The sequence below is a fragment of the Oncorhynchus mykiss genome, chromosome 12 (assembly GCF_057628025.1).
Source record: "Oncorhynchus mykiss isolate SJ-2025 chromosome 12, ASM5762802v1, whole genome shotgun sequence".
NCBI lineage: Eukaryota > Metazoa > Chordata > Actinopteri > Salmoniformes > Salmonidae > Oncorhynchus > Oncorhynchus mykiss.
In genome coordinates this window covers 14,015,124-14,031,823 of record NC_143033.1, presented here as the reverse complement: position 1 = coordinate 14,031,823, position 16,700 = coordinate 14,015,124, and the positions used below count along the sequence as shown (strand labels likewise).

At 48.1% G+C, this 16,700-nt stretch overlaps 1 protein-coding gene across 4 annotated transcripts in view; it reads left to right on the top strand.

Annotated features, from left to right (window-relative positions):
* Positions 1 to 7,290: 7,290 nt before the first annotated feature.
* The window catches only part of LOC110536788 (rab GTPase-activating protein 1), a 212,942-nt gene continuing 203,532 nt past the window's right edge, over positions 7,291 to 16,700 (top strand). For 2 of the 4 annotated variants that reach the window (XR_016484882.1, XM_036936955.2), the window contains exon 1: positions 7,301 to 7,646. The gene's annotated coding sequence lies outside the window, so the exon portion shown is untranslated. Of the gene's footprint in view, positions 7,647 to 16,700 lie in introns of all 4 variants that reach the window. The other 2 variants (XM_036936954.2, XR_016484881.1) reach the window with 2 other exon arrangements.

The window sequence follows — 16,700 nt, the reverse complement described above, 5'->3', positions numbered from 1 at the left end:
CATGGATGTACCTGTAGTAAGTAGACCTACTGCCAGACTGATGGTTCATGGATGTACCTGTAGTAAGTGGACCTACTGTCAGACTGATGGATCATGGATGTATGTACCTGTAGTAAGTGGACCTACTGCCAGACTGATGGATCATGGATGTACCTGTAGTAAGTGGACCTACTGTCAGACTGATGGATCATGGATGTACCTGTAGTAAGTGGACCTACTGTCAGACTGATGGATCATGGATGTACCTGTAGTAAGTAGACCTACTGCCAGACTGATGGATCATGGATGTACCTGTAGTAAGTAGACCTACTGTCAGACTGATGGATCATGGATGTATGTACCTGTAGTAAGTGGACCTACTGCCAGACTGATGGATCATGGATGTACCTGTAGTAAGTAGACCTACTGCCAGACTGATGGATCTTACATGGATGTACCTGTAGTAAGTGGACCTACTGTCAGACTGATGGATCATGGATGTACCTGTAGTAAGTGGACCTACTGCCAGACTGATGGATCATGGATGTACCTGTAAGTGGACCTACTGCCAGACTGATGGGTCATGGATGTACCTGTAAGTGGACCTACTGTCAGACTGATGGATCATGGATGTACCTGTAGTAAGTGGACCTACTGCCAGACTGATGGATCATGGATGTACCTGTAAGTGGACCTACTGCCAGACTGATGGGTCATGGATGTACCTGTAAGTGGACCTACTGTCAGACTGATGGATCATGGATGTACCTGTAGTAAGTAGACCTACTGCCAGACTGATGGATCTTACATGGATGTACCTGTAGTAAGTGGACCTACTGCCAGACTGATGGATCATGGATGTACCTGTAAGTGGACCTACTGTCAGACTGATGGATCATGGATGTACCTGTAGTAAGTAGACCTACTGTCAGACTGATGGTTCATGGATGTACCTGTAGTAAGTGGACCTACTGTCAGACTGATGGATCATGGATGTACCTGTAGTAAGTGGACCTACTGTCAGACTGATGGGTCATGGATGTACCTGTAGTAAGTAGACCTACTGTCAGACTGATGGATCATGGATGTACCTGTAGTAAGTGGACCTACTGTCAGACTGATGGATCATGGATGTACCTGTAAGTAGACCTACTGTCAGACTGATGGATCATGGATGTACCTGTAGTAAGTGGACCTACTGTCAGACTGATGGATAATGGATGTACCTGTAAGTGGACCTACTGTCAGACTGATGGATCATGGATGTACCTGTAGTAAGTAGACCTACTGTCAGACTGATGGTTCATGGATGTACCTGTAGTAAGTGGACCTACTGTCAGACTGATGGATCATGGATGTACCTGTAGTAAGTGGACCTACTGTCAGACTGATGGGTCATGGATGTACCTGTAGTAAGTAGACCTACTGCCAGACTGATGGATCTTACATGGATGCACCTGTAAGTGGACCTACTGTCAGACTGATGGATCATGGATGTACCTGTAGTAAGAGGACCTACTGCCAGACTGATGGATCTTACATGGATGTACCTGTAGTAAGTGGACCTACTGCCAGACTGATGGGTCATGGATGTACCTGTAGTAAGTGGACCTACTGCCAGACTGATGGGTCATGGATGTACCTGTAGTAAGTGGACCTACTGTCAGACTGATGGATCATGGATGTACCTGTAGTAAGTGGACCTACTGCCAGACTGATGGATCATGGATGTACCTGTAGTAAGTAGACCTACTGTCAGACTGATGGATCATGGATGTGTCTGTAGTAAGAGGACCTACTGCCAGACTGATGTATCTTACATGGGTGTACCTGTAGTAAGTGGACCTACTGTCAGACTGATGGATCATGGATGTGTCTGTAGTAAGAGGACCTACTGCCAGACTGATGTATCTTACATGGGTGTACCTGTAGTAAGTGGACCTACTGTCAGACTGATGGTTCATGGATGTACCTGTAGTAAGTGGACCTACTGTCAGACTGATGGATCATGGATGTATGTACCTGTAGTAAGTGGACCTACTGCCAGACTGATGGATCATGGATGTACCTGTAGTAAGTGGACCTACTGTCAGACTGATGGATCATGGATGTACCTGTAGTAAGTGGACCTACTGTCAGACTGATGGATCATGGATGTACCTGTAGTAAGTAGACCTACTGCCAGACTGATGGATCATGGATGTACCTGTAGTAAGTAGACCTACTGTCAGACTGATGGATCATGGATGTATGTACCTGTAGTAAGTGGACCTACTGCCAGACTGATGGATCATGGATGTACCTGTAGTAAGTAGACCTACTGCCAGACTGATGGATCTTACATGGATGTACCTGTAGTAAGTGGACCTACTGTCAGACTGATGGATCATGGATGTACCTGTAGTAAGTGGACCTACTGCCAGACTGATGGATCATGGATGTACCTGTAAGTGGACCTACTGCCAGACTGATGGGTCATGGATGTACCTGTAAGTGGACCTACTGTCAGACTGATGGATCATGGATGTACCTGTAGTAAGTAGACCTACTGCCAGACTGATGGTTCATGGATGTACCTGTAGTAAGTGGACCTACTGTCAGACTGATGGATCATGGATGTATGTACCTGTAGTAAGTGGACCTACTGCCAGACTGATGGATCATGGATGTACCTGTAGTAAGTGGACCTACTGTCAGACTGATGGATCATGGATGTACCTGTAGTAAGTGGACCTACTGTCAGACTGATGGATCATGGATGTACCTGTAGTAAGTAGACCTACTGCCAGACTGATGGATCATGGATGTACCTGTAGTAAGTAGACCTACTGTCAGACTGATGGATCATGGATGTATGTACCTGTAGTAAGTGGACCTACTGCCAGACTGATGGATCATGGATGTACCTGTAGTAAGTAGACCTACTGCCAGACTGATGGATCTTACATGGATGTACCTGTAGTAAGTGGACCTACTGTCAGACTGATGGATCATGGATGTACCTGTAGTAAGTGGACCTACTGCCAGACTGATGGATCATGGATGTACCTGTAAGTGGACCTACTGCCAGACTGATGGGTCATGGATGTACCTGTAAGTGGACCTACTGTCAGACTGATGGATCATGGATGTACCTGTAGTAAGTGGACCTACTGCCAGACTGATGGATCATGGATGTACCTGTAAGTGGACCTACTGCCAGACTGATGGGTCATGGATGTACCTGTAAGTGGACCTACTGTCAGACTGATGGATCATGGATGTACCTGTAGTAAGTAGACCTACTGCCAGACTGATGGATCTTACATGGATGTACCTGTAGTAAGTGGACCTACTGCCAGACTGATGGATCATGGATGTACCTGTAAGTGGACCTACTGTCAGACTGATGGATCATGGATGTACCTGTAGTAAGTAGACCTACTGTCAGACTGATGGTTCATGGATGTACCTGTAGTAAGTGGACCTACTGTCAGACTGATGGATCATGGATGTACCTGTAGTAAGTGGACCTACTGTCAGACTGATGGGTCATGGATGTACCTGTAGTAAGTAGACCTACTGTCAGACTGATGGATCATGGATGTACCTGTAGTAAGTGGACCTACTGTCAGACTGATGGATCATGGATGTACCTGTAAGTAGACCTACTGTCAGACTGATGGATCATGGATGTACCTGTAGTAAGTGGACCTACTGTCAGACTGATGGATAATGGATGTACCTGTAAGTGGACCTACTGTCAGACTGATGGATCATGGATGTACCTGTAGTAAGTAGACCTACTGTCAGACTGATGGTTCATGGATGTACCTGTAGTAAGTGGACCTACTGTCAGACTGATGGATCATGGATGTACCTGTAGTAAGTGGACCTACTGTCAGACTGATGGGTCATGGATGTACCTGTAGTAAGTAGACCTACTGCCAGACTGATGGATCTTACATGGATGCACCTGTAAGTGGACCTACTGTCAGACTGATGGATCATGGATGTACCTGTAGTAAGAGGACCTACTGCCAGACTGATGGATCTTACATGGATGTACCTGTAGTAAGTGGACCTACTGCCAGACTGATGGGTCATGGATGTACCTGTAGTAAGTGGACCTACTGCCAGACTGATGGGTCATGGATGTACCTGTAGTAAGTGGACCTACTGTCAGACTGATGGATCATGGATGTACCTGTAGTAAGTGGACCTACTGCCAGACTGATGGATCATGGATGTACCTGTAGTAAGTGGACCTACTGCCAGACTGATGGGTCATGGATGTACCTGTAAGTGGACCTACTGTCGGGGCTGGTGCTTCTGATGGTCCAGGATGGTTTCGAGACTGGTTCAGAAATGTTGTGAATGTGCGGTGTGATAATGAATAAAGTTGACTTCATAGCTTTTATTGGTAAGGTCTTCAATACGACTCGGGATGTGGAAAGCAGAAATGCCAGGTTATTTTTGAGACGGCAAAAGAGATATTGGGGGTAACAGATGTTACTGTTGAAATGGTTGTTGACATGCTGAACAATCCTAATGGTGTTTCAGCATGATATGGAGCAGTGGATCCCAAACCTTTTATAGTCTCGTACCCCTTCAAACATTCAACCTCCAGCTGTACCCCCTCTAGCACCAGGGTCAGCACCAGGGTCAGCACACTCTCAAATATTGTTTTTTGCCATCATTGTATGCCTGCCACACACTTTTATTAAACATAAGAATGAGTGTGAGTTTGTCACAACCCAGCTTGTGGGAAGTGACAAAGAAGACCAGGGCACAAATAATATAATAATAATAATCAATCCTTTTCCCTTTATTTAGCCATCTTACATATAAAACCTTATTTGTTCACCAAAAATGGTGAATAACTCAACACAGGTTAATGAGAAGAGTGAGCTTGAAAGGATGCACATAACTATGCAATGTTGGATTGTATTGGAGAGAGTGTCAGTATTTTTTCACACACATTCTGTGCCTGTATTTAGTTTCCATGCTAGTAAGGGCCGGGTAACCACTCTCACATAGGTACGTGGTCGCGAAGGGCATCAGTGTCTTAACAGCGCGATTTGCCAAGGCAGGATACTCTAAAATGTGGCAGTGGCTTCTGATTAAATTACACTTTCACAGAACTGCTTGTTGCAATTTCGATGAGGCTCTCTTGTTCAGATATCGGTAAGTGGACTGGAGGCAGGGCATGAAAGGGATAACAAATCCAGTTGTTTGTGTCATCCGTTTGGGGAAAGTACCTGCGTGTCACACCCTGACCGTAGATTGCTTTGTATGTTTCTATTGTTGTTTGGTCAGGGTGTGATTTGGGTGGGCATTCTATGTTTGTATGCCTAGGTTTTTGTATTTCTATGTTTCGGCCGGGTATGGTTCTCAATCAGGGACAGCTGTCTATCGTTGTCTCTGATTGGGAATCATACTTAGGTAGCCTGTTTTTCCACTTTTGGTTGTGGGTAGTTGTATTTCTGTTTAGTGTTTGTTTCACCTTGCAGGACTGTTTCGGGTTTTCCTTTTGTTATTTTGTATTCAGTCAGTTAAATAAAGATGAACACGTACCACGCTGCACCTTGGTCCTCCACTCCTTCCAACAGCTGTTACACTGCGTAATTGCGCACCCAACTCACTCAAGTGCTTCGCTATATCACATTTGACATTGTCCGTAAGTTGGAGTTCATTTGAACACAAATCATATAACGATGGAAAGACCTGTGTGTTGTCCTTGCAGACAGTTAATGCAGACAGAGAAGAGCTCCAACTTTTTAAATCATAGCCTCAATTTTGGCCGCACTTTGAATATTGTTGCGGCGAGGCCCAGTAATCCTAGATTCAGATCATTCAGGTGAGAAAGGCCAATCTGGGGGGTTATCACCAGAGCACTTCTGTATGTTGTAAAAGCGTTACATGGTCGCTGCCCATATCATTGCAGAGTGCAGAAAATACACGAGTTCAGGGGCTTTGCTTTAACAAAGTTAACCATTTTCACTGTAGTGTCCAAAACATATTTCAAGCTGTCAGGCATTCCTTTGGCAGCAAGAGCCTTTTGGTGGATGCTGTAGTGTACCCAAGTGGCGTCGGGAGCAACTGCTTGCAGGCGCGTTACCACTCCACTGTCTCCCTGTTATGGCTTTTGCACCATCAGTACAGATACCAACACATCTTGACCACCAAAGTCCATTTAATGTCACAAAGCTGTCCAGTACTTTAAAAATATCCTCTCCTGTTATCCTGGTTTACAGAAGAGGATGTCTTCCTTAATTGACCCTCTTTAAATATACCAGGAGCTGTGCCAGGCCCGCCACGTCTGACTCATCCAGCAGTAAAGCATAGAATTCACTAGCTTGTATGCAAAGTAGTAATTGTTTCAAAACATCTCCTGCTGTGTCACCGACGCTTCGTGAAACAGTGTTGGTTTGATGAAGACATTGTCTGTATTGTTTTTTTTTTTTGCCTTTTCCCCCCATCATTGTCCCAGCCATATCCATGGCAGCAGGAAAACTTAAGTCCTCTACAATAGTATGGGGCTTGCCTGTCCTAGCCACACGGTAGCTTACCATATAAGACGCTTCGAGCCCCTTCTTATTAATGGTATATGTTGGTTTTATACATGTTACTACTCAAAATTCGTCTTAATTTTCGATCAAAAAACTCCTGGGGCTTATTTTTCAAATGGGCATGTTTTGTTTCTAAATGTATGCGCAGAGTGAAGGTTTCATCGAGTTGTGAGATAGTACTTGGCTGAGGAAAGGCACTACTCCCAATATAAATGAACTCCAAATCAATGTAGTACTCATCATATTTGCGCCTCTTCGATGGTCCAACGTCCCTGTCTGTTCATTGCTTTCTCGGGTAGCTCTTCGGCTGCATCAGATTCACAACTGTAAGTGTCCATGCTAGCTGGGCTAACAACAAATGTAGAATTACTGATGCTAGCATTGGATGCTAACTCTTTTTAATCATTCATACATTTTCGAGCAAACGGAATGAGCAGCAGCTACGTTTGCCAACATACGTTAGTGGAATACCCGCTGGAAAGTAACGGATAATGTGATTGGATGTTAATTATTTGACTAGGCTACCTGTATTTGACATTGTTTTGTTATTTCGCAGAACACTAGATGGTTTCATTTTATTTGATTATTTTTGTAAAATAAATGTTTTATGTGAGTCATATTTTTATTTGGCAGACCCCAGTTTGGGAATACCTGATTGTAGATAACGTTTAATGGGTTTGGGTGGAGGGTGTGGTAGAAGATGATTGATCGTACATTCCAGCACAGTAGGTGGCGACATGCACTTTAAACGTTTGTTTGCAGACCGCCATGATATCATAGAAGAAGAAGAACCATATGTTCAGCATCCACATTTTCTGGTGATGCACTGTTCACGGTGTCATTACTGGTATGCCTGAATCCTATGCAGAATACTTATTTGACACTCCATTCGATTTTTCTCAGACACTCAGTGCCTCTTAATTTTCTCATATAGACTTAAAAAAAAATATATTTTGCACGGCTACACTTTGACAACCAGGGCATTGTGCTGCGCATGCGCCGTTACAGTGGGGTTTGGGTTCTGTTTACAGAAGGAATGTTGTTGCAGAAGTAGCAAGCTAACTTGTGCAATGTTATGTCAACCGTCTTTGGAATAAAACACAATTATGGACAAAGGTAAGATATTTGACACTTACATGCATATTTGTTTTCAAAAAATATGTCTCCTTTGAACAGGATAATTTGAAGCTAATGCGTCTGTTAGATTGCTAGCTCCGACAGTGCAGTGGGCTGCTGGACGAACGTCAACGTTCAAGGCTTGTGCATCACTATGAAGGCCAAGTTTTGCGAAAGGTTTTATCACAGATTTAGTTATATTTGGTTTTATGTCCAAACTAGACAGTAGCTGGTCAGTAACGTAAGCTAGTTAGATATATAACGCTAGTCTTCCTTCAACTTAAGTTGGCTGGAGAAAGCAGAGTTAGGTAGCTAACGCGTCAGCTAGGCTAGCGGGGCTATCTGCTCACTAGAGGTAATGATAGTTACCGAGAAAAACAACCATCTACGTTAGCTAGTTAACTTAGCTCTACCCAGGCAGCTACTGTACAGTTTATTGCACTCAATCGTGTGTTAGATGGATGTTTAGCTAACGTTATTTGTTTGCAGATCAAATAATCGTGCTAGCATTAAGTTAGCGTTATTTACAAAGGAAGGGGACTTAAAAGATAGCTACTTTAGCTAGTTGCTTGGTATTAAATTCCATAATCGGCATTGGCAGATGAATAGTTAGCCAGCTAGCTGGTGGCCCCCTGATGACTAACAAATTACATCAGGGTACCTGCATAGCGGTAGTCATGGCAACGTAGCCAGACCATGTGAGGTTTGTTCACTCATCTGAAATACAAGCAGCAGTCGACAAAACAACTATGCAGCTTGTCACGCACCCTCCTCCCCATTATCCTGAACTATATTCAAATATTTGCATAAAAACCTGCTTCGGGAGCCCCAGTGGAGGAAAGCTCTTTCCTAAAGTGGTATTTGATCAGTGTTTGGTGGAGTTGTTGATGACTGTGTGCAGGTGTTTTGAATAATATACCAGGCTGCAGAATTTCAGTAATTTTCCTTTGTGCAAATTAATAGCTGGCCATGTAGCCTTGAATTGTGTTACTTCAGGTATAGATAGGCCTTACTGTTGTTGCATTGTTACCCCCTTGTCCAGTCAGCCTAGCAGTGGCATCTGTTGACAGCCAGACATGGACAGGAGTCAGGTCATGACAGGACAAGGCTTTCCCCAGAGAACTTTCACAGGTGGTACTCTGGGCTAATTGTACCTGCTGAACAAGGTAGTCAGGTGTTCACCTGCAGGATGTCACCTGTGTGGATATAAGACACCTGTCCTTGTTCTCTATGCAGACAGACACATAGTGTGTGTGCTGTTACTGTACCCCTGAAGTAGCTGAGCACACCACCTGGTCTTTCAGCTATGGGAAGGGAGTTTCAGTGTCAGTGTTGGCATGTGCTGTTCATTGATTGATTGTATTATGCAACCTTTCTTACATGGAAAGGGTGTAGGCCAGGCCAACACATACAGATATGAGTACAGATCTTCATGCAGTTTCTCAGTCTTCCACATAATACAGTTTAGTAGCTTATGATGAGAAACTGTGTGTGTAGGATGTCTTTATGAATAGCCAGAAATCACCCTAAGCCAGTCAAGCTTGTGCATGTGGCTGAGTTCTCTAGGTTCAAAATTAGATGGTTATCATTACCGGCACAATGTGATTCAGTGACTGTCACTGCCTCTCTCTTTCTCTCTCTGCCTCTCTCTGCCTCTCTGTCTCTCTCTGCCTCTCTCTTTCTCTCCCCCTCCTCTCTTTTGTGCACTGCCACTCGTGACTTGACTGTCCCAAGCTCAACTGTAACCACGGTGTCTCTCTGTCTGTGTCTCTCTCGCTTTCTTTTTCTCACAGCCTTTGAAATCACTGCTCTAAATGTGGTTGAAACTAGTGGATATGCAAGCCTGACTGCTCACAGTCCCTGTCTATCTTTAGTGAGATGAGAGGCACTTAGAGGAGGAGAGCTCAGCTGGCCTGGCAGGCCTTAAAGCAGCCAGTTCAGCTGTAGGGAGAGCGACAGACAAGGGCACAAAGAGATAAGAGAGTCCCCCTGCAGCGTCGGGACTGAAGACACAGCTGACGACTGTTGAAAGGCAGTGGCAGCTGATTAGCCGAACTTTAGTAACCAAACTACTCCAGCAGCTGAACAGTGAGCAAAGCAGACCCTAGCCGAACTTCTCGAATACACTGACTGATGACCACTGAGAGGCTTTATTAACAGCCCAGACAGTCATTTTTGTCAATATGTTGAACATCTAGAAATCTTAACATGGTCTCTCTGGAGGGATAGATAGATGGTGTTGTCATGGTGAGACAACTGACATGACAACAGCTAAGCCTACAGAACAGAAGACAGAAACGGGTTCTTGATGCATCAGCTTGGCAATCAGAATAACCCCCATTTGCTTTCTTCCCATATATGGATGTGAGAGTGAGACGGAGAGAGAGATAGATGTAGGGGAGAGACGGAGGGAAGAGACAGAGGGAGGAAACATCAGCAGCTTGTGTTTCAGTTCAGAGAGAGAGAGGGATAGGGAAAGCCTTGACAAAACAGCCTTTATAAGGAGCTGGGAGCAGGGGAACAGAGCAGGGTGTCAGGGTGTGAGACAGCAACATGAAACAACGTCTTCTTGTGTGAATATGTCAGTGCAACCGTTAAAGTGGTTTGTTTATTCAGTTTCAGCCAGTGTATTGTGTGTTCCAGTCTGATTGTCCGTTCATGCATGTGACTGTCTAACTGTCCCATACTTGGACCCCAGGAAGAGTAGCTGCTGCTTCTGTAAAAGCTAATGGAGATTTTAATAAACAAACATATACTGTGTGTGTTGAATTTCTGCCTGGGTGCATCTACAATATCTCCACAGATATTTCACTGGATGTATAAATGTGAAGCATCCGTTTGGCGTTTCCACTCACTACCAGATATGGTGATGAGAGGAAGCCCAGTGGGAAGCCCAGTGGGAAGCCCAGTAGGAAGCCCAGTGGGAAGCCCAGTGGGAAGCCCAGTAGGAAGCCCAGTAGGAAGCCCAGTAGGAAGCCCAGTAGGAAGCCCAGTGGGAAGCCCAGTGGGAAGCCCAGTGGAAAGCCCAGTAGGAAGCCCAGTGGGAAGCCCAGTAAGAAGGCCAGTGGAAAGCCCAGTAGGAAGCCCAGTGGGAAGCCCAGTAAGAAGCCCAGTAAGAAGCCCAGTAGGAAGCCCAGTAGGAAGGCCAGTGGGAAGCCCAGTGTCTGGCAGTGGGAGAAGATGGCGCGAGATGGATTTCTTCCAACATTCTGCTAATTTTCTCATTGATGAAACATTTGATGTCCGTACAGTTTTCTGTTTCCAAAACTATAACAAACAGAGTGGACTGCGTTTTGTAGACTTCACCCAAAGTGCCAGGACCAATTGAGTTATTGCACACGCACACTTTAGAGTAGGCGTTCCCTAATGGAAATATGCAATTAAATGCTAGAATGCGCCAATAGAATCTCACTAGCTTGTGCTTGACTCTGCCCACCTCCTTGTTTGTTCTGCCCACTTTGATAAATTTGCTCCGATTGGAAACGACAGGCTCTGGTCTATTTTGGGTTAGTTATTAAAATCTTTGACGTCTCTGTGTCAATGTATGTGACTTGAAAATAATTAGGCACCGAGCCAATTTGTGTTCATTTTGAAGGAAATGTTGTCAGTGTCTATGATGTAACAATGTGGTTGGTTAGAGGTGGTTATGCTTAGAGCCTTGTGTCCAAGACAATCATGTCACATGACTTGTGACGAACTGTTCCCTTTTACTTTTTATATCAGATGGTCCAGCACCATCCTCAGACAATTGCTTTCATTGTTGGTGTAATTCTAATTTCTGGAAAGGCTCAAAATAAAGGTTAAAAGCGAGGTCATGTGACATGATGGCCCTAAAATGCCATATGACCAGCTCCCTAGCTGTCCTAGAAAACCAAAGCTGTGTCAAAGTTGGCTAAATTCAAGAAAGGAGTCTCAACAGCTCAGGATAAAACCCCAACCGTGCTTTACTTTACGACAGCTGTTGAATCCAGAATGATGGTTTGTGCTGTTTGTGCCGTCATTCAGTTGAAATACTTTGCATCTGCACTGTTCTTTCAGTAAATGTGTTTCTGTGGAAATTGTTCAATGTAGTACTTGTGTATAGAGTTATATGGTTGGTTTAACTTCGCAATCATTGTTTTTTGTTTGACATACATTTTAAAGTGTCAGTGTCACTCTGTTACCATGGAATTGCCCCCTGTTGAATTTGATTGTGTTATTGACATACTGTAAAGCTCCTAGCCGTTGCCTTTGTGTGAACTGCTGCCATGTTTGTTCCTCTTATTCCTCCATTGTTGGGAAGGATCCAGGTATAGCTTGCTGTATGGTTCTAGACCCTCTGCCAAAACTTTCTGGTGAGCTTTTCTTCCTGTTTACATCCCTTCTCTTTCTCTGCTCTGTTTCCCTCCATTCTCCTGTTCCTTTACGTGTAGCTGGCATCTCTCTCTCTACCTCCTCCCCTCTTCCTGCTAGAGAAATCAGCAGCCATGATAACCTGGCAGGCTGTGTGAGAAAAGGCTCCTTTCAAACATCACATGGCTTTCATTAGGCCTTCATTAGCTACCAGACTCAGAGGAATGTGGTTCAGTTCACTGGGGATCTTTGAAAGTGGTAGTTAAGTTGCGTGACTTACATATTTGCCAGCAAATTAGCATGTAGGCCAAGTGTTTGAATATATTTGGGGCAATAATTCCTTGCTGGTCATGTAAAAGATTTGTATTGGTTAGCTTAGGTATTACAGTCACAGCCCTGTTGTGATGGGGTGTCAGAGGGATCATGTGATGGGGTGTTAAAAATATAGGACAAAACACACATCACGACAAGAGAGACAACACTACATAAAGAGAGACCTAAGATGACAACATAGCCTGGTAGCAACACAACAATAACATGATAGCAACACATGGCAGCAGCACAACATGGTAGCAGCACAAAACGGGGTACAAACATGGTTGGGCACAGAGAACAGCACAAAGGGCAAGAAGGTAGAGACAACAATACATCACGCAAGTGACAGACCTCACTCTGGACCCAGAACCGGATCAATACGGACTGCGGTCTGGACCCAGAACCGGATCAATACGGACCTCACTCTGGACCCAGAACCGGATCAATACGGACCGCGGTCCGGACCCAGAACCGGATCAATACGGACCGCGGTCCGGACCCAGAACCGGATCAATACGGACCGCGGTCCGGACCCAGAACCGGATCAATACGGACCGCGGTCCGGACCCAGAACCGGATCAATACGGACCTCACTCTGGACCCAGAACCGGATCAATACGGACCGCGGTCTGGACCCAGAACCGGATCAATACGGACCGCGGTCCGGACCCAGAACCGGATCAATACGGACCGCGGTCCGGACCCAGAACCGGATCAATACGGACCGCGGTCCGGACCCAGAACCGGATCAATACGGACCGCGGTCCGGACCCAGAACCGGATCAATACGGACCGCGGTCCGGACCCAGAACCGGATCAATACGGACCGCGGTCCGGACCCAGAACCGGATCAATACGGACCTCACTCTGGACCCAGAACCGGATCAATACGGACCGCGGTCTGGACCCAGAACCGGATCAATACGGACCTCACTCTGGACCCAGAACCGGATCAATACGGACCGCGGTCCGGACCCAGAACCGGATCAATACGGACTGCGGTCTGGACCCAGAACCGGATCAATACGGACCGCGGTCTGGACCCAGAACCGGATCAATACGGACCTCACTCTGGACCCAGAACCGGATCAATACGGACCGCGGTCTGGACCCAGAACCGGATCAATACGGACCTCACTCTGGACCCAGAACCGGATCAATACGGACCGCGGTCTGGACCCAGAACCGGATCAATACGGACCTCACTCTGGACCCAGAACCGGATCAATACGGACCGCGGTCTGGACCCAGAACCGGATCAATACGGACCTCTCTGGACCCAGAACCGGATCAATACGGACCGCGGTCCGGACCCAGAACCGGATCAATACGGACCTCACTCTGGACCCAGAACCGGATCAATACGGACCGCGGTCTGGACCCAGAACCGGATCAATACGGACCGCGGTCTGGACCCAGAACCGGATCAATACGGACCTCACTCTGGACCCAGAACCGGATCAATACGGACCGCGGTCCGGACCCAGAACCGGATCAATACGGACCGCGGTCTGGACCCAGAACCGGATCAATACGGACCGCGGTCTGGACCCAGAACCGGATCAATACGGACCGCGGTCCGGACCCAGAACCGGATCAATACGGACCTCACTCTGGACCCAGAACCGGATCAATACGGACTGCGGTCTGGACCCAGAACCGGATCAATACGGACCTCACTCTGGACCCAGAACCGGATCAATACGGACCGCGGTCCGGACCCAGAACCGGATCAATACGGACCGCGGTCTGGACCGACCCAGAACCGGATCAATACGGACCGCGGTCCGGACCCAGAACCGGATCAATACGGACCGCGGTCCGGACCCAGAACCGGATCAATACGGACCTCACTCTGGACCCAGAACCGGATCAATACGGACCGCGGTCCGGACCCAGAACCGGATCAATACGGACTGCGGTCTGGACCCAGAACCGGATCAATACGGACCGCGGTCTGGACCCAGAACCGGATCAATACGGACCTCACTCTGGACCCAGAACCGGATCAATACGGACCGCGGTCTGGACCCAGAACCGGATCAATACGGACCTCACTCTGGACCCAGAACCGGATCAATACGGACCGCGGTCTGGACCCAGAACCGGATCAATACGGACCTCACTCTGGACCCAGAACCGGATCAATACGGACCGCGGTCCGGACCCAGAACCGGATCAATACGGACCTCACTCTGGACCCAGAACCGGATCAATACGGACCGCGGTCCGGACCCAGAACCGGATCAATACGGACCGCGGTCTGGACCCAGAACCGGATCAAGACGGACTGCGGTCTGGACCCAGAACCGGATCAATACGGACCTCACTCTGGACCCAGAACCGGATCAATACGGACCTCACTCTGGACCCAGAACCGGATCAATACGGACCGCGGTCCGGACCCAGAACCGGATCAATACGGACTGCGGTCTGGACCCAGAACCGGATCAATACGGACCGCGGTCCGGACCCAGAACCGGATCAATACGGACCGCGGTCTGGACCCAGAACCGGATCAATACGGACCGCGGTCTGGACCCAGAACCGGATCAATACGGACCGCGGTCTGGACCCAGAACCGGATCAATACGGACCGCGGTCCGGACCCAGAACCGGATCAATACGGACCGCGGTCCGGACCCAGAACCGGATCAATACGGACCGCGGTCCGGACCCAGAACCGGATCAATACGGACCGCGGTCCGGACCCAGAACCGGATCAATACGGACCGCGGTCCGGACCCAGAACCGGATCAATACGGACCGCGGTCCGGACCCAGAACCGGATCAATACGGACCGCGGTCCGGACCCAGAACCGGATCAATACGGACCGCGGTCTGGACCCAGAACCGGATCAATACGGACCGCGGTCTGGACCCAGAACCGGATCAATACGGACCTCGCTCTGGACCCAGAACCGGATCAATACGGACCGCGGTCCGGACCCAGAACCGGATCAATACGGACTGCGGTCTGGACCCAGAACCGGATCAATACGGACCGCGGTCTGGACCCAGAACCGGATCAATACGGACCTCACTCTGGACCCAGAACCGGATCAATACGGACCGCGGTCTGGACCCAGAACCGGATCAATACGGACCTCACTCTGGACCCAGAACCGGATCAATACGGACCGCGGTCTGGACCCAGAACCGGATCAATACGGACCTCACTCTGGACCCAGAACCGGATCAATACGGACCGCGGTCTGGACCCAGAACCGGATCAATACGGACCTCACTCTGGACCCAGAACCGGATCAATACGGACCGCGGTCTGGACCCAGAACCGGATCAATACGGACCTCACTCTGGACCCAGAACCGGATCAATACGGACCGCGGTCCGGACCCAGAACCGGATCAATACGGACCTCACTCTGGACCCAGAACCGGATCAATACGGACCGCGGTCCGGACCCAGAACCGGATCAATACGGACCGCGGTCTGGACCCAGAACCGGATCAAGACGGACTGCGGTCTGGACCCAGAACCGGATCAATACGGACCTCACTCTGGACCCAGAACCGGATCAATACGGACCTCACTCTGGACCCAGAACCGGATCAATACGGACCGCGGTCCGGACCCAGAACCGGATCAATACGGACTGCGGTCTGGACCCAGAACCGGATCAATACGGACCGCGGTCCGGACCAAGAACCGGATCAATACGGACCGTGGTCTGGACCCAGAACCGGATCAATACGGACCGCGGTCCGGACCCAGAACCGGATCAATACGGACCGCGGTCCGGACCCAGAACCGGATCAATACGGACCGCGGTCCGGACCCAGAACCGGATCAATACGGACCGCGGTCCGGACCCAGAACCGGATCAATACGGACCGCGGTCCGGACCCAGAACCGGATCAATACGGACCGCGGTCCGGACCCAGAACCGGATCAATACGGACCGCGGTCTGGACCCAGAACCGGATCAATACGGACCGCGGTCTGGACCCAGAACCGGATCAATACGGACCGCGGTCCGGACCCAGAACCGGATCAATACGGACCGCGGTCCGGACCCAGAACCGGATCAATACGGACCGCGGTCCGGACCCAGAACCGGATCAATACGGACCGCGGTCCGGACCCAGAACCGGATCAATACGGACCGCGGTCCGGACCCAGAACCGGATCAATACGGACTGCGGGTCCCGCCTTAAAAATAATTAAACTTTTTTTTTAGGAACTCATTCAGGCTTTCAACTTTCTGCTGTTGAGAGTTGTAATAGTAGAATGCAAAAGGTGCAATTTGTAAATGTTGTAGTGCCCTGGCAGTTTTCCTATTGCGGCGTTCACTGACTGACCTTAGAGAGCACACATACAGTCAAAAGTTTGGACACACCTACTCATTCAAGGGTTTTCTTTATTTAGACTATTTTCAATGACTGC